Raw genomic sequence first — 20,718 nt, forward strand, 5'->3', positions numbered from 1 at the left:
GAGCAGGATTAGGACACACCTCTTGCCTTGGCATCTTCTATTGGCTAGCGTAAGCAGGGAGCTCTGCAGCACGTTGGCTTTTGTGAATCCTCCTCTGAGGCACTTGTCTCCCTCCGTTCACTGTATCGGGAGTCTTGGCACCAAACTCAGTCTTTGTGAATCCCGGTGATTTTCGAGGTGCCTAAAAGTTAGGCATGGTGCCACTCAGCATCACCACGTCTAGCTTTCTTTGTGACACTAGCCCTTACACCCCAGTTAGCCACACACTAAATATCTGTGTGGATAAGCTCTAAGTGTAACAGGAGGGTCAACAGATGTATATAATAAGCAGATGACAAAGGCACTGTTAAATTACTATTAATTCTATTAAATTAATAGAATTGAAGTTTGGGGATAATTTGTTACCGAATTATCATCACTTAAAATCTTTAAATCAAGACTGAATGTCTTTCTAAAGAGATGCTCTAGCTCAAAGCAGAAGTTATGGGCTTCATGCAGAAATTATTGGGTGAGGTTCTTTGGCCTATGCTGTGCAGGAAGTCAGACATAATGGTTCCTTCTGACCTTAAAATCTATGAATCTGTAAACCGAGGTTCAAGCAAAAACAAGTGGTTCACCTAGTTCCCTTTGGCTAAGGTTAACAAATACAAGTGTGAAAAATGTTGGCTGTCATTTTTTTAGAAAATATGGTTCTCTCACATTCCCCTGGATTACCATAATTACAGTGTTTATAGGGCTCTTTAAATACAGCAGAGCATTGATTTATGCCATATAAGACTAAGCCCAGGAGGAGGAAGAAATAGTCTGTTTTTAGTTTTGGTTTGGGGTTTGTTTGTTTTTTTTTCATTGAACCTACAGATGCCGAAGAATTAATGATAAATACAGGAGGTAAAAAATGCCCTGGATACTGACTGAAGATGTGTCTTTTGTGTTTTGATCAAATGTTTTTAAAGGGCAGTTGGACCACCAAGTGAAAAGCTGAAAAATGAACATACTGTGTGAATTTCCTAGACTGACATTTTTACTATACCCAGAAGAAAGCTGACAGTCCCTTTTTTTGCTACATAAACTCCAAATATCACTTCTGGGGGACACAAGCAACATGTGTGAGATTCTTTAGGAAGATAATAGATAAAAAGTAACCCATATAAATACTTAATAGCATTGCTTACAAAACTTTTCAAAGGCAGTTGTATTTCTCATGATGTACCTTTTGCTAGCTGTTCATGACTGATCTTAAGTCACAAGTGCATAAACATCAACTATGACAAATTGAGAGCACTAAAATGAATAAATATTCCCATATGAAAATATCCATCTGCAACCCAATAGGTATTATTTATCATGAGCCTCCAGCACAGCCAACAAAACCAGCTGAAGCAGCCTGCAAAATAATCTCTTGTTTCTGATATTAAAGAAAAAGGCATACAGAAGTCCATTAGTCTACTAACTACAACTTCTTAGTCTTAGACTGAAAAAATCCTTTAGTTTCATCTTGCTACATAATCAAGCAAATAGTACAAGTGCCCAGGGTACTATTGGTTTGATAGTCTGCATCCCACTATCTCAGCAATTATACTTTAAACATTCATTTGTCATGACTCCTTTTTCATCATGCATCTGAGCCGCATTCTAGGTTTATTACTATTTTTTCCCACTAAAACATTCAGCAGCTCTGCTAATGCTTTCTTTTGAGTAAGGACTGAATCTCAGGTACCATTTTTCTGATTTTTGTATGTTAGCCAGAGCACAAGACTTAGAAACAATCAAACCTCATATGCTACCATTTGTAGGTATTCCATCTTGAGGAGATTTTGCAGCATGCTTTGTGGTCCAAGGGACTGGTTAGTAACAGTAGTATGAGAGAGACTATTTGTGTCTTTAAAAACAATTCTGCTATTCTCTCTCTGACTTGGCAGCCATTCGGCAAGTTAGTAAGGGATTAACTAACACTATTATGGGCATGGGATAGACGTGGAACGCTGAAGGGAACAGACACAGTCTCACTAGCTGGGAAGAGAGCTATCTCGGGGAACGAGCTGTGAAATAATCAGCTTGTGTTTCCAATGCCTGACAGCTCTTTTGGGAAAAACCCATCTTATTGTTTAGTCATGTGACCTATCTATGCTCCCAGGATGGTGGAGGAGAGAGAGGGATGAGGTGTATTTGCTGCTTTACTGGAGAAAATGGTGCTAATGGAATGGCTTCCCATGGTTCTTAAATGGCTCTGGCTGTGGGACCTCAGGTTTGTTTCAGATTTAGACGTGAACCAGGCTTTCAATAATTACTCAGCTCCATAAGGGATTCTCATGCACCATGTGAGCGTTTTACTTTGGCAATATCTGTAAGTATTAAATTTTGTTATTTTAGAGCTAGTCTGTGGTTGGACTATCTAGATTTTTATGACACTTTGCACCAAAGTATCTGAGTACTGTCTGTTGAAATTAAATTGATCTGCTGATTAAATTAAAACTTGACCATGATCAGGTCTGAGAGAGTGATGGATTGTATATAAAGTGACAGACCACTTGAACCAGATCCTGGCTTCTGTGCTTTTCAGGAATTCTATCTTCTTTATGTGACCCCAGTCACTGTAGTATTTGAGCGCAGCATGGTCTTTAATGTATTTACCCTCACAACGCCCCTGTGATGTAGGAAAGCACAGGTATCCCAATTTTACAGATAAGGAATTGAGTCACAAAAAGACTAAGTCACTTGCCCAAGGCCATTTATGGAAGAGGAGGAATTGAACTCCGGTGTCATGGCCTGGGCTAGAGCCCATCCTTTCTCCTGGGGTCCAGAGGATGAGGAGGGTGAGTCATTGTCACTGTGGGGAGGAAATGGCCTCAGGGAGGCAATATGGGGCTACTATAAAAAGCCCATTCTGCAGTCACCAGTTTCAGGCCCAATGCTGGACTTTCTGGAGGAGTCGGGTGGAACTCTTGAAGGAAGAGGGAAGATGTCCCATGATATTTCCTATCTGGTCTCTTCCAGGAGCCTGGGAAATGTAGTGCACCCTGGTAGCTTTATAGCGCTGCTTGTGGGAATATAGGACAGAAATGCTACTATGATTCGAGACTGGACCATAAAGACAGTTCTCTTCATTATGTGTTTTATATATATGGCACACTTTGCATAGAAGGGCAGCAGAGTTTTTGTGGAAATCATCATTTTACTTTGAGTAAGATGCGTACCTTTTTAGTTTACACCCAAAGTCCCTTCCTCTATATGCTGCGGAGCCTTCCTAGAATCGCAAGCAGCCAGTCTGGGAAAAGATCAGCAGCATGGTTGATTCATATCATCAGACAGGGGCAATTTTCATGGTTTTATTTTAATATGTATATTCTTATTGTGGCCTTTATGTATGTGAAAATATATTGTGGTGTAAACAAGACCAGACCCATCATGAAAGCCTTCCTCTGTCAGGGTGCCATACCAAACTGAAAACCTAATTAAATGTGGGAGCAGTTATCATTGGGAAGATTTGCGTTCTGCCCCTCCGAGTGAACTGAATCTCTTTTGAATTTATTACTGCATGTCATTGCACAGTGGATAAATATTTTTCATAATGTTTTTTAAGGCTCTACTGAGGAGAATCCCTAAACTGCCACTGAAAAGGTATTATACAAGGGCACAGTAGTCTGACAACTGCAGTATCTCACTTTTTCTGACTTCGTTCTCAATTTACAGCATAGAAAATTATCACTGTCTCTATCAGCATTCTCTGAATCTGTCGAGAGAAGCAAAGCATCATTTGCATATAAACATATTTTTTTTAATCATCCCAACTTTTATACTCCTCACTGGTTGATACGTCTTCCTTGCATTCCCCCTCCCCCACCCCCATGAGCACAGCAAAAAATTGAAAAGCCAGCATAAACAGCAGAAATAAGAACAGATAGTCTTGTCTGGTACCCATTTATTTAAAATGAGGTTGACATGCAGTCCCTACATGAGTACATATCATAAGATTGGTATGTAGTAGTTTAGTGACCCTATTAAATGCAACTGGAGTATTCATCTTATACATACATAACCACGTGTATCATAAACTGAAGTTACTGTGTCATAATTGTATATCCCACATTATTTTTACGATTTGTTGGAATAAAACTCCGATTGTATTTGACTTAAGTGTTTGCTTACATTTATTCCCTATACTATACAGAACTTCTGATTGATCTACGTGATACCACCTCTTAGTGGTTTAAATATTTGTGATCTGCACATTTATCTGTATACAGTGGGCCCCTTTAATTCCTACCATTCTGAAAGAGGTTACCATTTCTTGAAGAATTTCCCAGTATAGAGATAGGAAACAAATGTATAGAAATGACACACTGGTTCTAAAGGGAACAAATGTGTATGCAGTGTGCAATTCTTAAAAGACAAAACAGACTGCCTTCATTAAAACCCAATCATATAGCAATGGCATAATAAAAAGCTGCTTATTCCTTGCTTCTAATGTCACGAGCTTCCCTCAAATACTGATGATCTTTAGATTATGCACTCAAATCCAGTTTGATGTGTACTATGGTTGTAGGGCTCAGAATGCTTGAAATCTGTGGACCAGATTTGCTGTGCTCCCTCCATTGCTATCTGAAAAATGTATAGGATCAGGATTGAGAATAAGGCTATGTCTACACAACTAGGCTAAGTCAACCTAAGTTACGTAACTCCAGCTACGTGAATAACAGTGTCTGCACCACACTGGGTCGACGGGAGAGTGTCTGCCGTCACTTTACCTTACTCTTCTTGTTCGGGGTGGTGTACCGGGGTCAACTGGAGAGCAATCTGCGATCAATTTGGCAGGTCTTCATTAGACCCACTAAATTGACCCCTGGTGCATCGATCGCTGGAGTGTTGATCTGGCAGTAGTGTAGACATAGCTTAAGTCTTTTCAATACTTTTAAGACAGCAAGTACAGTGGGGGTTTTCCTACTTCCCCCTTCTTTGGCTGTCAATTAAAAATTTTGCACATTGCTAATAATGCTGTACTCTCATAACATCCTGTATGATTTGAATTGAATTGCAACTAGTTGCTGTGCAGATGGCTCCCTTAAGAGGTTTTCTTCTGGACAGCACTGGGTACACGCCTGACCTGGATTAAGCGCAGTGAAGGTCAGCACCGTGGCCATCCCCAGCTAAATTAAAGTGATCAGAGAAAAAATTATAAGCATGTGTTCTCATTAAAATTGTATTTCTGACTCAGCAAATTCAAAGGGTTTGAGAATACAATTTAGCTGTGCTAATCTGCTTGGTGATGAAGTTTTTTCATTACCATCAGATATAACAGGAAAAAGTCACTGGAATAAATGATCTCAATAATAGCAATATTCTCCTTCTGCCTAATGCAATCCATTTGAACTGTCTTTAAGGATAATAAATATTGCAGTAGAGGTCAGGCAGTGACAAGCTTCTGAACTGCAGCTAATTGTTGTAGAAAAATTTTGACCTAAAAATATGGGGAAGTAAATGTTTGTAGAAAGGAGAGAGCTTTTGTGCAATACATTTTATCTCTTCGGATGCTGGCTGCTGCATTAATTTTATCTGTTCCAACAGCTTCTTCTAATGAAGAGAGTCATTAACTGGACCTTCAGGACTCAATTATCCTCCTTATGAGGAAAAGTAGTGCTAGGCCTGGGGAGGAGATGCACCACGCATGTGACAATGCCTGGAGCATTAAGCTTTCCAATAGCTCCCAGAATGGATCATGCTGGGCAATGAGGCTTGCTATACTTGTATTACAGGTGGAGCCAGATTGCCCCCTTCACAAATTTGATGGTGTAATGGATATGATGGGTCTATGGTGCCACCTACCCATCCATAAACTTCTATGACTAATACCAGTTTTGGGCCCCACACTACAAGAAGGATGTGGAAAAACTGGAAAGATTAGGGGGCTGGAGCACATGACTTATGAGGAGAGGCTGAGGGAACTGGGATTGTTTAGTCTACAGAAGAGAAGAATGAGGGGGGATTTGATAGCTGCTTTCAACTATCTGAAAGGGGGTTCCAAAGAGGATGGATCTAGACTGTTCTCAATGGTAGCAGATGACAGAACAAGAAGTAATGGTCTCAAGTTGCAGTTGGGGAGGTCTAGGTTGGATATCAGGAAAAACGTTTTCACTAGGAGGGTGGTGAAGCACTGGAATGGGTTACCTAGGGAGGTGGTGGAATCTCCTTCCTTTGAAGTTTTTAAGGTCAGGCTTGACAAAGCCCTGGCTGGGATGATTTAGTTGGGGATTGTCCTGCTTTGAGCAGGGGGTTGGACTAGATGACCTCCTGAGGTCCCTTCCAACCCTGATATTCTATGATTCTACCCCTGCAGGCTGTGCCAATTTTACCCCCGGTGCTGCTTAATGGTGACAGCCAAACTATAGCTGCATCTTGCACAAGTACATTCTCTTAAGTTGCACAGTCTAACACTAGACTTTTATGCTGTCTTCATTCTTCATTCTACAAAGTAGTAGTTGAAAGAAAACAAAGTTGCTATAGATGTTGGCAGAATTAAACAATGTCAGATGTATTCAAACTATAAATGGATGAGCAGCAGTATAATTGTACGGCAGTGTCATTCCAGTTTGCCTCTGTCCAGAACAAGAAATTCTTTGACTAAACTCAACAACAAAGCAAATAGCTCACCGAGCAGCTTAGAATATTTGGACAAGGCTGCAAGTACCCTTACCCCATAAGTCCATTTTGGAAATTAAAGATACTAAATGTACAACTACGGTCTATAATAAGTAGTGTTTTATGCAAAGAGCACGCCCTGCCTGTGATCTTTTTTTGCTGCCAGTTGATTTCCAAATGAAGTCCTAGATGTTGATTTTGCCCTACCGAGCCCAAAAGACAGGCTTGGCTTGTTTAGAGACCCTCTCTTTCCTTGTGCGATTCCATGGCTTTTGTGATCATCCAAGCTAGTTGTCCCATGGTTTTAATAAGGTAGGGCTACTGGAAGGGCATTCTCAGTGAGGGATCTCCCTTCAGACAAAAGCCCGGATTCAGTGGCCTTCAGGGCATGCTGCAAGGCTCATCTCTTGCCCGCGCATTGCTAGTCCTGAGAAGTGCCTTGATGCAAATAGCTGGAGAGATTGTTAAAAGAAGGAATCATGTGAGATTTTTAAGACTTTCTCCTGAGTACCTCACAATTGTCTAATGTTTTTAGTCTCAACCCCCCAGTCAGGTGAGAAATTGAAGCACAAAAAGATTTACCTATGGCTTAGTGAATTGAACCCCATATCCCAGCCTAGTGCCCTAACCACTCGACCACCCTTCCCCTCTAAGTGCTAAGGTAAAACTACTGGAGAACAACAATGCAGATAAAATAAACAAGAGAAAACATTCATAGGAAAATATCATCTATAAATTTTAAAAAATAAGCTTGGAATTAGATAAACCAAGTGTTAGACTTTTAAGGGAAAAAACAGAGACAACAAGGATGAAAGGTAGTGTAGCGAATCAGAGGAGTCATTCCTACAATTTTAAATTTGCAGGTGTGTCTGTGTAAAATATATTTATAAAATTTTGTAATTAATTATACAGGTTAATTAATGTAGCTTGTGATATAAGGTGCCATTTTATGTGCAATGAATCATGGTTGTCACATTTTAGCTGGTTGGGATGTTGAGGGGTCCTATATTAAATGGTCATTTAAGAATCTGTATATGCGATAGACTTGAGGCAAAATAGGACTGTGTGTAACACCCATACAACGTGTTTTCTCCTGTTCATTTATTTAAGTAGGTTACCCTTGTACTTAAAGCATCAAATGATAGTCGCATACATTTACTGGAAAGGGAAAGAGGTGCGATCAGTCGCTGAATTATTTGCTTGTCACTTGCGGAGCCAAAAGGGAAAACTCTAAGTGAGCCATACTGGGATTTTGATAAGATCATTGTAGTTCAAGAAAATATCACTTTGTATTTATCACAGACTTGTTTTTTGTTCTTCTTAGAGTTACATAAACTTTCTGGTAAAGTATATGTATTTTAATTGTTCAGTATTTGTGTTTTGATATGCAAGTTTGATGATTTTGAGTAAATGTCTTCTCCTAGTGAGAATTTTTTTTTTGTGATCATGTGTGCTGCTTCCCTGTGGTTCACACAGAATATTCTTATGAGATTCCTTAGTTTAGTGGTTTTATATTCCTTATGAACATTCAGTTAAATTGACTGCCAATGTGCAAATCAGGTAAAATCCTGCATATTCTGACCACCAATGGAACCACTTGACCACAGAGAAGTGAAAGATTTCTTGAGCTTGCATGGGGAAGGGGAGGGCACACCCATGTAGATCAGGTAGCATGGTTACATAGGGATTCCGGTCACATTTCTGCATAGCAGGATTTAATTTGGAGAGCAGGATAGGAGTTTAGGCTGCTTGTTGTGAATTTGCTGACCATTACCCTCGCCAGATCAGGGCCACACAATAGGGGTGAGTGCAACCTCACGGCAACTGTGCAGATGTTCTTCCAGAGGATTTTTTTCTCTCTGTTCCCCCATCCTATGAAATTTCACTTTACCAAGCCCTTGTAGACCTGAGTGTTACTTACTAGGTCTCAATCATGTCTGACCCAGCCAAAGCAGTAGGATGAATTACTCAGGGCAAGCTCCACGTAGCCATTTAGGTTCTTGTCTGCCACTTTATGTACCCAAGTCCCAAATTTATATCCTTCAAACCCCTGCTCAGCTGCCACCTAACCCTGTAGGTACCTAAATTCTGCAGGTGCCTACGTTTCCAGTGGTAAAGTCCCCATGACACCTAAATTTCTGCTGATAGGCATGCCCAAAGTCCTGACACACCCAACACTGAGCTCATGCCTAAGCCCCAGACTAATTCACAAACTAGGCTTTCTCCACCTGTCTCACCTGCGGTGCCTGATCTGCTAGACTTATTCAGAAGCTGCCTTAAAGATGGCCGACTAGCTTGGGCCCTGCACAAAACAGAGGAGGTTTTGGTGGTGGCAGCCCAAATCCTTTATGTCTCACAGCTCATTGGTTAGAGCACTCTTCCATGGCAAAAGAGACCTGTGTTCAGATCCCCAGTTGGCCCCATTCAGATCAGGAACTCAGCTTTCCTAGGTGAATGCCCTAACCATTGACCTATTGAGTCATTCTCACTATCTCTGGCTCATTGTGTATGTTGTACAAAATAGAACAACTTCCACAGGAGAGATTGAAAGACTCACCGTAGAATACTCCATAACCCAATGGTCAGGGTGCTTACTTGGGTGGGAAGAGATGTGGCTTCAAGTCCCTGCTCTGAACTAGGGAGAAGAAGAATTTCAACCAGGTCTCCCACATCCTGGGCAAATGCTCTAACCACTGAGTGTAAGAGGGGTGCCATCACCACCTCATGTTGTTTTTCTCAAGAAAAGCCCTAATCCAGTGGGGGAGGCAGGCTTCAGAGCCCAGGCTCCAGCCCAGAGGTGGGCAAACTACGGTCGTGGGCCACATCCAGCCCATGGGATCATCCTGCCCGAGCCCCTGAACCCCCAGCCCCTCCCCTGCTGTCCCCGCTCCTCCACAGCCCCACCTTGCTGCGCTGCCCGCGCTCTGGCCCGCCGCTCCTCCCGGGTGGCGTGGCTGGCTCCGGGAGGGCTGGCTCCGGCAGGGCTGTGAGCTCATGCTGCTCTGAGCTGCATGATAAGGGGGGTTGGATAAGGGGCAGAGGGTTCCAGGGGACAGGGAGCAGGGGGCGGTTGGATAGGCTTGGGAGTCCCGGGGGGCCTGTCAGGAGTTGGGGGGTATGGGTAGGGGTCAGGGCCGTCAGGGGACAGGGTGGGTTGGGGTTCTGAGGGGGAGAGTCAGGGGCCAGGCTGTTCAGGGAGGCACAGCCTTCCCTACCTGGCCCTCCATACAGTTTCAGAACCCCGATGTGGCCCTCAGGCCAAAACATTTGCCCACCCCTCCACCAGTCCAAGCCCACCATGTCTACATTGCTATCTTTAGCTCCTGTCAATCGACCTCGGCTCAGACTTGCTGCCGCAGGTGAGGTGTTTTTTTGTTTTTGCGGTGTAGATGTTCCCTAAGTGGCCTCATTCATTGTACAGGGAGCCTGGACATCTAACTTGGGACTGTGGATTCTGTTAGGTGGCACGGTGCCTACAGCTAGGTGTTGCAATGTTAAGCCTAACTGTCCTTTGTGCATTAACTTAGAGGTGGCCAATCTATGACAGGCAGTGCCTGCCCAGTGTTCAAGTGGTCTGCATAAACCTCACACCTTTTCCATCTGCTTTGATACTGTGTTTCATACCCATCTTCTTGAAATCTTGTCCTCCTTTGCTTTGCATGACTCAGGGCTAGCTACAGTATATAACTTTGCTGGTGTAGCAGAATTGCAGTGCATACTGGCAAAAGCAGTTCTTTTGCCGTTATAGTTAAACCACCTCCCCCAGTGACACAGCTCTGCTGGCAAAATTTGGTAGTGAAGACCTGGACTCTTTCATTCCAGGTTCTCTTCTATAACGCTAGTCATTCCAGTAGGTCCTCCCACAAAGCTATGTCCTTTGCTCACTCCTTTTCTTCCTCTACATACACTCTCTAAAGGGCAGTATCCATTCATAAGGCTTTAACTGCCAGCTCTGTGCTGGTGACATACAGGGTTTCCTCTCCACTCCTGACTTATTTCCATCCAGTCCTGCATCTCACCTTGTCTCTCCAATAGCTCCTGGATCTTGTTTTCTATGCAGGAGATCCATTTTCAATATGGTACAGTAACATTTATAAATTCTAAGTGAGTCTGCAATAAAACTTAATTATGCTTGTATAGTTAAAAATATGAACGTTCAAGAATAACATTACATATTTTAGATTTATGTATGTAATCAGCATAGTACATAAACACCAAAATGGTTAGTTATACTGATACAAGTTTTCCACTCCACCAACACAGCACACTATAAGAACATCTAGAACTCTGGCATATCCAGGTGTACCCAGGGAATATATTCCGTTAAATCTTTGCTACACATTCAGTAATAATTATATAAAATCAGGAGAATGCATCCAACAAGGTATATCCATTACAGAACAAAACAAGGGGGCGAAGTTAAGGCTGGGTGGGTGGTGTAATTGCAATGTTACCAACTAACAATTTTATTGCAAGTTTTACAAAAAATTTTCTTAAAGCCCCAACTCCTGTAGCCAGGTGATCACAGGAGAATCTCTGGGAAGGCGGCGGGGAGAGTTGAGTTGTGGGTAAAAGCTTGAAAATGCAACCCAAGTGCATACTAAAGGCTCAGAATCCAGAGGACAAATTAAAAGAACCCCAACATTTTGTTTTAAAATCTCATGACTGAATGCTTAGGGTTGGCAATGCTTAAATTAGGTGGAGTAAAGAAGGATGATATGGCAGCATAGAACTGGCGGGATCCCTTAATTGCTCATTTCCAGACTTGCTAACATTGTATATTCTTTGAAGCTGCAGAATGTATGTGAAGTTTAATTTTGTGGTACTGTTAGACTAATACCTTTGAAGCACTTTCAACCATAATTTCTTTTAGTAGGCGTACTAGACCTATCAGCGGCTGGGTAGCACCATTTAAAGTGTGGCAGGAGGCCTGCAGAGGTGTTGGGCCCTGTCCCCAGGGGCAAGAGGTCCCGGGTGATGTTGGAGTGGAAGCTCACCCCGCAGCAGCTTCTGGCCTGGCTCCCTCTCCAGCGCATTGGCTCATACCACAGCTTATAGGCAGGGTCTTCCCCCTGCAACACTTCACCCTCCTTTCTGCAGCTATGCCTATTAAATTGTTTGTGCACTAATTTTGCTGTTCCATAATGAAAGAGCGTTCAACTTTGCCTTGCAGCATTTGTTGACACATCCATATTGTCTATTATACATGGTTCCCGTATACTGAAGTTCAAGCTCTCTCTCTCATTTAATCAATTATTTTACCAAGGACTGAAGTTACAAGATAAAAAAACAAACGTGGAGTCACATTTGTTCTTTTCCAATGCCTTGGGGGCTTTTTTTTGCTTGTTCGGTTGTTTTGTTTTCTTAAAAAGCAGCCATGGTTGAGTGACTGCAGTTGCTAACTCCCCTAGGAACTGACATGCAAATTAGATTGTTAGATCTTAGGAGCAGGGACTAGGTGTTTCTTAGGCCTGGTCTACACTAGAAAGGTAGGTTGACTAAGCCACTTAGTGTCAACCTAGTTGGGGCACGTGTCTACACTTAAATGCGTCTCCTGCCAACGTATATGCCCCATTACAGCAACACAGCACCACCACCTCCCCAAGTGGCATTGAGCCGTAGTCTATGTGTACCGAGGTCAACACAGTGCAAGAGTAGACGCTACATTACGATGTTAATCCTCATAGTCCTCCAGCAGCTGTACCACAATACCCGATGCTGACTGCTCTGCTCACAATTGTGACCTCCACTGCCCCAGGGTCACGGAGACCGGAAGGGCCACCTCTCCTTTAGAGCCCCATGAATTTTTGAAATGCCTTTTCCTGATTGCCCAGCTTGGTGAGCACACGTAGCAGCTCTCCATTCTGGTGTGCAGCTGCCCAGCTGACCATGCTGGCTACACACTCCAAGCACACTCCCGTTTGGACTAGACAAGAGACATTGGGCCTGTGGCGAGAAGAGACAGTGCAAGCACCACTATGGATCCACTGTAAGAATGCAGTGCAGATTGCACGGGGGAGACAGGGTAAGGGATGCGGCAAGGATGAGCAGCAGTGCTGCATGAAAACAAAGGAACTGCGGCAGGCATATAACAGAAGGCTACAGAGGCCAACATTCAATCCAGTGCTGAGCCTTTTGGCAGAGACCCCACTCCTATCCCACAGACCACTGTGGAGCCTGAGTCACGGGCCTGTAGCATGAACAGTGTGGAGGTGGAGGATGGTTGACATGCAGATTGGGAGGTGCAGCTGTGTGGTAAACCAGGACCTGTTTCAGAGCAGCAGCCGTGTTAGTCTGTATTCGGAAAAAGAAAAGGAGGACTTGTGGCACCTTAGAGACTAACCAATTTATTTGAGCATGAGCTTTCGTGAGCTACAGCTCACTTGACCTGTTTGAGACTCCACCCCAATGCAGTTAGTCCCAGTGCAGGGGAAGGAACACAGGCATGCACCATATGGGCCTGGGTGGCTTCAGGGCACTAGCAGCAATCGTGCTTTCTTTGCTTTTGTTACCCTCTGGAGTGAGCGAGCAGCTGGAATCATCCCGGGCTGTGGGAGATGGTGCCAGTATTCATTGCCAGCACCCTATACTCATAGTTTCATGCAATTGAGCAATTCCCTCATTTTCCTCACTGCTGGCAGGCCATACTCAGCGGGGCTGGTGCTCTGCATGGCACTGGGCACAAGCACTCCAAAGCAGAAGTGTCAATAAGCATGCCTCGTGTAAAACTTCTGGGGAGCAAGGGAAGGAAGTTCTAAATCTTAACTTTTGACTTCTGTTGTGACAGTACTGACAATGGTACCTGCAGGCGTTTTAGCTGCAGCTGCTGCCATTGCAACGTTGAGGGATTTCCCCTCTCCACAGCTATGGAATGTCTGAGCCAGATAAAGAGGAGAAAGAAAAGGATGAGGGATGACTTGTTCAATGAGATCCTGTAAGACAGTGCGCAAAGGGCTTGGAGGGTGAATACTGCAGACAGTTTGAAGAGGTAGACTGGAGAAAGGTCCCAGAGTCTCAGCAGAAGGAGAGGGAGATGCACCAGGACATAATTTGGAATCACAGATGCTGCAGATTCTTGTGGCCCTACGTGTTCAACAATCACAGGTTCACCTCCTTTCGCAGTCCATGGAGAACTCCATTACAGCGCCTCCCTTCACACCCCTTGCCACTCTTCCACATTGCATTGGATGCAGGGAGAGGGGAAAACAGCGTTCACCACCTCTTACCTGTAAGTGGCTGCTCCGTGCAAGGGGCAGTAAGGGATGGGGACGGGGACAGGCAGCGCAGATGTGCCTACCTTTAAGATGGAATACAGGCATAGTATAGTATTTGGGGCAGGGGGGAAATCTCTGCTGCTGCCTGATTGGTTACTTCCAGTTCCCTATGGTGTCCGGTTGACCAGTCAGTCCATAACTCTGGTATTCGTATCTCTGAGGTTCTTCTATAGCTGAATCTTTCCTTGGTGCTGTCAAGGTGGCTGATATAGGGCTTCACGAGCAAGGGGTATTCTGGGTCCCCAGGATCACTTTGGGCATTTCAACATTGCCAATGATAATCCACCCATGGGGAAAGGAAGTCCCTGATTGTAGCTTTCTGTATTCTTTAGAGATGCAAGCTTCATGCCCCTTCCCTGACCAGCCAGCAATGAAACATCCCTGGTAATCCACCAGTGCTTGAATAAGCATACAAAAGTAGCCCTTTCTTCTGATTGTACGCTTGTGGCAAGGTGGTTTGGTGCCAAAATAGGGATGTATGGGTTGTCTGTTGCTCCACCACAGTTCAGGAACCCCATAGCTGCAAAACCATCCTGTGTCCTGCACATTGCCAAGAATCACTGTCTTGCATAGCAGGAAACTATTTATTGCCTAACAACGGCTCCCACAGTGGAAGTTTCCACAGTACGATCTCCAGTCGCATCTCCATTGTCAGTGCAGCTCTCATTCTCCTGTCCCTGAGCATTCATAAGTTCTGCAGCCACTGCTCATCATTCCAGACCTGTGTTATGATGTAACCCCACCAGTTACTCCAAGTTTCTGAGGCCTAGAAGCAGCACTCCACCATCTGCAGCAGCTCTGAGAATGCCACCAGTGACTTTGAATTGATTCTTGCTGGGTCCCAGAGCAATCTGTCCTCCAAGAAACTGTTATGCTCTACACTGATGAGGTTCTTCTTACGGCTCTGCAAACTCCAGAGGATCACACACCTTGTGCTTGCAACACTTATAAACAATCATGCGGAGCTGTGCAGACTCCAGGCTTCTGTCAGAGATGGTGGACGGCAAGGAAGGCCATGCGGGTTAATGAGATATTTAACAAAGGCACCAAACTGATTGAGGACATTATGGGATGGAGACAATTGCATGCTGGGAAGTTGACCCCTTGTTCCCAGTCACCCCTGCGTGACTTGCTTCTGTCCCATCATGCATTGCCAAAACTTCCCAAACCACACTGCACTGGCAGGTTCCACACTGGGATACCTACCCATGGTGCACTGACACAAGCAGTCCTAGTGAGCACACACACTGCCAACACAAAGAGTCGAGTGTGCACAAGCAATATACTGACTGCAGCAACTTTATGCAGACTTAACTTGCAGCAACCAAAGTCTGTGGTGTAGACATGACCTTACAGTGCCAAGCACAATGGGGTCCTGATCCTTACAGAGGCCAGTGGGTACTACTGTAAGACCCAAAACAAGTCTTACTACAAATCATCAGTTTTCCCAAGCATCTCCTCATCTTTTTATTCTGTAATCAGCAGCTTCTGCATGTTGACAAACTCTTTGTTACTTCAAAATGTTCAATCCTCTTTTCCTTATATTCTTAAAGGCTGATCATAAAGGAGCTGGTCAGTTGTTTAGCCATCTTGGACTTACTGATTTTTGGCTCCCTCATTTTGTAGCGGGGTCTACTTTATCTCTGGTATTTCTTTTTTTTCTTCGCTTTCTGATTCACTTAAACATTGTCAACAAACCCAGCTGTGAAATTTGTGTGTGCTGTCTTGCACCAAAGTGAAGCATTTCAAAGAAATATTGTGCAGTATAGAAAATGTCCGTTCTTTTTAGCTTCTAATGTCCAGAAAAAACAAAGCTTGTGAAATGATCATTCCTTTACATTAGAATTTTCTTATGCAACAGGCTTTGAAAGTCTTCATTAGATCTAAAGATAACAGCATCAGACTACCCAAGAATTTTCTACTTCAGCGGCTTAAAAGGGTGTGGGGAAGCAGTCTACAGGCATCCTTGGCAGTCCGAACGTAAAGCAGAATTTAAGCTTTCTTGTCTTGAGGTATTTAAAGGCTTTGCTATTGCAGCATTATTGGCACTCTTCTGAATATCTTCTAAAAGATCACACTAGTAAGGTTTCTGAAGTAAAAGAAAAAAGTATAAAAACTTGCAATACACTTCTAGAGGTAGTTTTATCCTATGGCTACAATATGATTTGAGATTTTAGCAGTTCTAATGAAGCACAGGTTTCCTGGTTTGTGTGTATGCCATTTAAAGTTGTGCAAATGGTGTTAGACAATCAGCAACCTGTTTTGAATCCCCGAGACAATAATAAAGTTGTTTCTCATTATTAATTCTGAATCATCAGCTTAAATTTTAAGTCTTTCACTGTCATCTATGCCATGTGTCACAAGTATGTTAGAAAATTATGCAAAGGAAAAGGCTTTGTGTGACAGTCTGTTATTTTCCTATCAGAAATGAAAATGAGTTCACCAAGCACTAGAAGCTTAAAAGGCCTGATTTAATAATCAAAGTGTCTCCAACAGAAGGCCTGACATACCCAGAAGTGAGATTAATACAGAAAAGTTCCTGTAGAAAATAATTCTTACCTGTTTCTTTGGTCTACATTCAGATACCATTTCCTGCTGGTATTACTCCTCTTAAAAGCAAACTTTTGTACAAAATATATTTCCATGAATTAGAGTGTGTTACCCATTCTAACTGTGGCATTTCCCACCTGTTTCCAGAGACAAATAAGCTATGTCAGCAAAAGCACCTTTATGTCAGTGTAACGGTCTCTGCGCTCGGGCTTTTGCCAGTATAGAAATGTCGTAAATTCAGTCAATCACACCCCTAACAGACACCATTATACTTGCAAGTTTCTAGCGTAGGCTAGACCTTAATCTACCAAAAAAGCACATGGGAGCAGCAAATAATTGCTTTCCAGGAAGAAAACCCTAATATGGGGGTCTAGACAGAGTCTAGTCACTGTTTTTAGGACTGTCCCTCTAAGGCACATTCCCAGGCTCAGATCACTTGTTTAACTCCCTTCCTGGGGACATGGGATGCACTATAAAGGTAGGTTAGACTGTCAGTGGAAGACCTCCTGAGCTTTCCCCCAATCCCACTCTTGGTTGCTTACGCACAACTTCTCCAAAGTTGCACCTAGGCTGTGGCCCCCTGGTTACTAGTTTAACTCCTTCGGGGTAACGTGGCAGAAAGACAAGGAACACAGGTGTAGCAGAAGAATTTCTTAACAGACACTCCCTCTTGGTTAGAAAATGCCAATTTGCTGAAATCTAAATGCTCTACAGGTTTGTGGTGATTTTTGACAAAACTTTTGACAGAAACCTGTCTGTTTTTTGGCCAACTCACCCAGCTGCTTCCCTGGCAGCACAGGCTTTCGGGAGCCCAGGGAGTGTGGGAAGCATATTTCATTTGGGAAACATTCCCAGTGTCAGAACATGCCATCCTTTCTGAAACAAAATTTTGGAATTTGACTTCCACACAAAAAGGTGAATGTTTTGGCTTTTCATCTCAGGTAGGGTGGGACTTTTCCAAAACCTCAACGTTTTTCACAGCCAATGCTATCGGTGAGTCTCATTCAAAGGCTATAGCTCCAGATTGCTCTCACTGATGGGACTTCTGCGAGGCATCAAACAGCTTTCCCAGGCAGAGCAACTGTCTAGAATGCAATACAACAAGCTGCCCTTGGGCAAGTTCACATTTTGAAATCACCATATCCCTGTCTGTCTCACATGAATGTTTACAGAACCTGTAAAATGGACACCATCGCGAGAGAGGAAAGCTTACCACCATATAAAAAGTCCAAGTCAATGATATTAGCGATATTAGACAATGATGAAGTTAGAGTAAATAAAAAGGGACAAAACTACGAGATGACACACTTGTATGATACGATTTGAGAAGCGTTATGTAATCTTATCAGTGGTGAGCTGGAGCTGGTTCGCAAGAACCAGTTGTTAAATTTGGAAGCCCTTTTAGAACCGGTTGTTCCGTGAGGGACAACCAGTTCTAAAAGGGCTTCTAAATTTAACCAGCCAAAAGTGGCGCCTTAGGCGCCGACTCCATGGGTGCTCCAGCCCTGGAGCACCCACTGGGAAAATTTGGTGGATGAAGCGCACCCACCGGCAGCTTCCCGCCCCACCTCCGACTCCAGTTCACTTCCGCTCCGCCTCTGCTTCCTCCCCTGAACACGCCGCCCCGCTCTGCTTCTCTGCCCCCACCAGGCTTCCCATGAATCAGCTGGGGCAGGCTGAGAAGCAGGCTGCGGCTTCCTGCTCAGGCTCAGGAGGCGGAGGGGAGCGCGAGGAGGGCCACCCGTGCCGCAGCAGTTAACCCGTTGGGGGGGGGGCGGGAAGCGCAGGGGAACCGCTCCCCGCCCCAGCTCACCTCCTCCACCCTCGGCCTAAGTGTGAAGCCGCCGCCTGCTTCTCAGCCCTCCCAGGCTTCCCGCCGGAACAGCTGATTCACGGGAAGCTGTGGTTTGGGGGGGGAAGCAGAGTGGGGCAGCGCATTCAGCAGAGGTGAGGTGATATAGGCCTGGGCGCAGGCTGAGGAGCTGCCAGTGCGTGCTCCAGTCTTGGAGCACCCAGGGAGTCAGCGCCTAAGGTGCCACTTTTGATGTGATCAGTGTGGGAGCGACTGCTCCCAGGAGCCAGAGGGACCTGCCAGATGCTTCCTGGGAGCTGCCCCAGGTAAGCACCTCCGGGACTCCCCACCTCACCCCCTGGCGGGTGCCTCTGGCTCTTAGGGATGGGGTGGGCACTCACTACGGTGGCCCACAATACCCTCCTGCCCGGTTCAGGGGACAGGGCTCCGGGTGGGGGGGGGTGGGCAACGACCCCCTCGTGGGGTGAGGAGGGAACCCATTAAGATTTTGGCAGCTCATCACTGATGCTTATGGATTATGATTGTCTATAAAGGGAGCAAAGTGGGGATTGTACATACAAATTTTAACTTTGGCGTTTTCCAGGGTTAACCATACACTGCTTAATGTTCTCCTGTTTTGCACGGAACAGTTGAATACTGGCATGCTCGTTTTTGCTTGTGACCCCAATGGAATACTTATGAGAGCAGCTTTATCTCAAAGGTATCTTGGTGAGCAAATAGAATCTTTCTGGAGGGCCAGTCAATATTCTGAAAGTGCAGGTTTCTAATTCTGTAGACTGAAATATATGGATCTTTGCCAGTTACGGGGTTGTCTGTGCCATGTGTTGTGTTAATAGAGCTCATTTGTTGCCACTTGAATGATTTAAACTGCCCAAGTTTTTATAGATCAAACCGAGAAACACATGTTTTAAGGAGCCAAGACTCCACTGTGTTCAGTTAAGTGTTAGCCGGTCACATTTGACATGCTGCCGTGAAGTATTAATGTACGTTTGCTAGAGGCTTAGGCAGTGAGTGCACATGTTTTATAAAAGTCAAAGTAGATGGTCCACCAACATATTTAACTGAAAAGGACCATCTTTCCTTACCACCACCTTTGCAGGTTAGGGACCCCTTATTCAAAGTCAAGTGTTCCCAACCCCCTTACATATTTTTTTTACTCTTGTACAGTAGCACTAATCCTAAACCTATTGAAATTGTGTGTGTGTGTTCAAAAGGTTGATAGAGGATACTTGGACATGAAGGATAAGGTTGGGAGTGGGAAGAAAAAGTGTCTTTGCTTTAGCTGATAGTAAATTTTCAGTGCCTTTCATGACCCCCTAGGGTTCACAACATAAATCAAGATGTTTTATGGTATGTTCACTCTTCAACCATCCCTGTTCCAGTTCAGTTGAGAATTGTGAGGGGCAGCCTCCTACACAGGGTAAAGTAAATCAGGTGGTTTACATAGATCCAAGTTTCACAAACAGTGGACCATGGAATACTTGTTGAATTTCCATGGAGGGCTGGTTGGTTAACAGGACCTGGCTCTCCTCCTTGTTTTTTCTCCGCCGGCTTAGAACAGATGGCACAGGGAGATGAAACGAAGAGCAAACACAGCGTGACTAATTTTTTTCCCCAAAAAAGAAGCAGTCAGGCATGCATAAATAACTTTCCCAGTATTATTATTCCCTGTAAGCAATTGCTGTCGTTGCCACCGTGGTGGGAGGGGAGATGAGTCAGACTATCACAAATGTGAGGGGCAGCGTCCCTGAGGCACTAGCTCTCATAAGAGCCCATCCAGGCTAAAACACCAAACAGTTTGAGAATGCTTATTGTACACAGTTATCACATTCTTGCTTGAAGATGCTCTTTTGTTACAGATGGGGAAACAAGGAGCAGTCACTAATCCCTGAAAATTACCCCAGCAGGCACTCCGCCACTCCGGAGAGGTACATGTCTGAGGAGACTAAGAAAAGACGGTCATGAAAAGACAGCCAGGGTTACATCACTCCATAGTGCCCACAGTTTCAGTAAAACATGGAGGTGAGTTCACTAGCCATCTGTGACTGCCTCGGTTCTTTTTCTGTTGGCTGAAAGTGAGCATTTAAAGAGCTGTCTGAAAAGGAACACTTTTCACAGTGTGTCTGCCCCAACACACATTGATGAGAAATTTGTTAGCTAGATTTACAGACCTACTATATAGATACAAAAAATACCTGAAGGAGGTTTGTTATACATCTAGTATATTACCCCGGACATCAGAGTGTGGCGGACTTCAAGTCAATAGCCCATGGATTTGTACATCTTGCATGGGAGGCATTCTCAGGGGACTCTAGACTTTACCTTCACCTCTTGGTACACTGGCTTTCAGAGGCCATGCAATGTGCTGTTGTTACTCAGGCTTATCACAAGAGGGTGGTTTGATGATGAAGTTCTTTATTATCTTTAGTTGACACTAGTTCTGCTGAT

At 44.2% G+C, this 20,718-nt stretch overlaps 1 protein-coding gene across 12 annotated transcripts in view; it reads left to right on the plus strand.

Moving 5' to 3' along the window:
* HTR1F (5-hydroxytryptamine receptor 1F) overlaps positions 1 to 20,718 on the plus strand; it is a 206,534-nt gene that overhangs the window by 160,253 nt on the left and 25,563 nt on the right. For 6 of the 12 annotated variants that reach the window (XM_084611826.1, XM_084611824.1, XM_084611825.1 and 3 more), the window contains one exon: positions 20,130 to 20,292. The exons of 3 other annotated variants lie outside the window; for them this stretch is intronic. The gene's annotated coding sequence lies outside the window, so the exon portion shown is untranslated. The remainder of the gene's footprint in view (positions 1 to 20,129; positions 20,293 to 20,718) is intronic. 3 more of the 12 variants (XM_084611828.1, XM_084611821.1, XM_084611827.1) reach the window with 2 other exon arrangements.

Source organism: Lepidochelys olivacea (assembly GCF_965140295.1).
Source record: "Lepidochelys olivacea isolate rLepOli2 genome assembly, chromosome: 1".
NCBI classification, from domain to species: domain Eukaryota; kingdom Metazoa; phylum Chordata; order Testudines; family Cheloniidae; genus Lepidochelys; species Lepidochelys olivacea.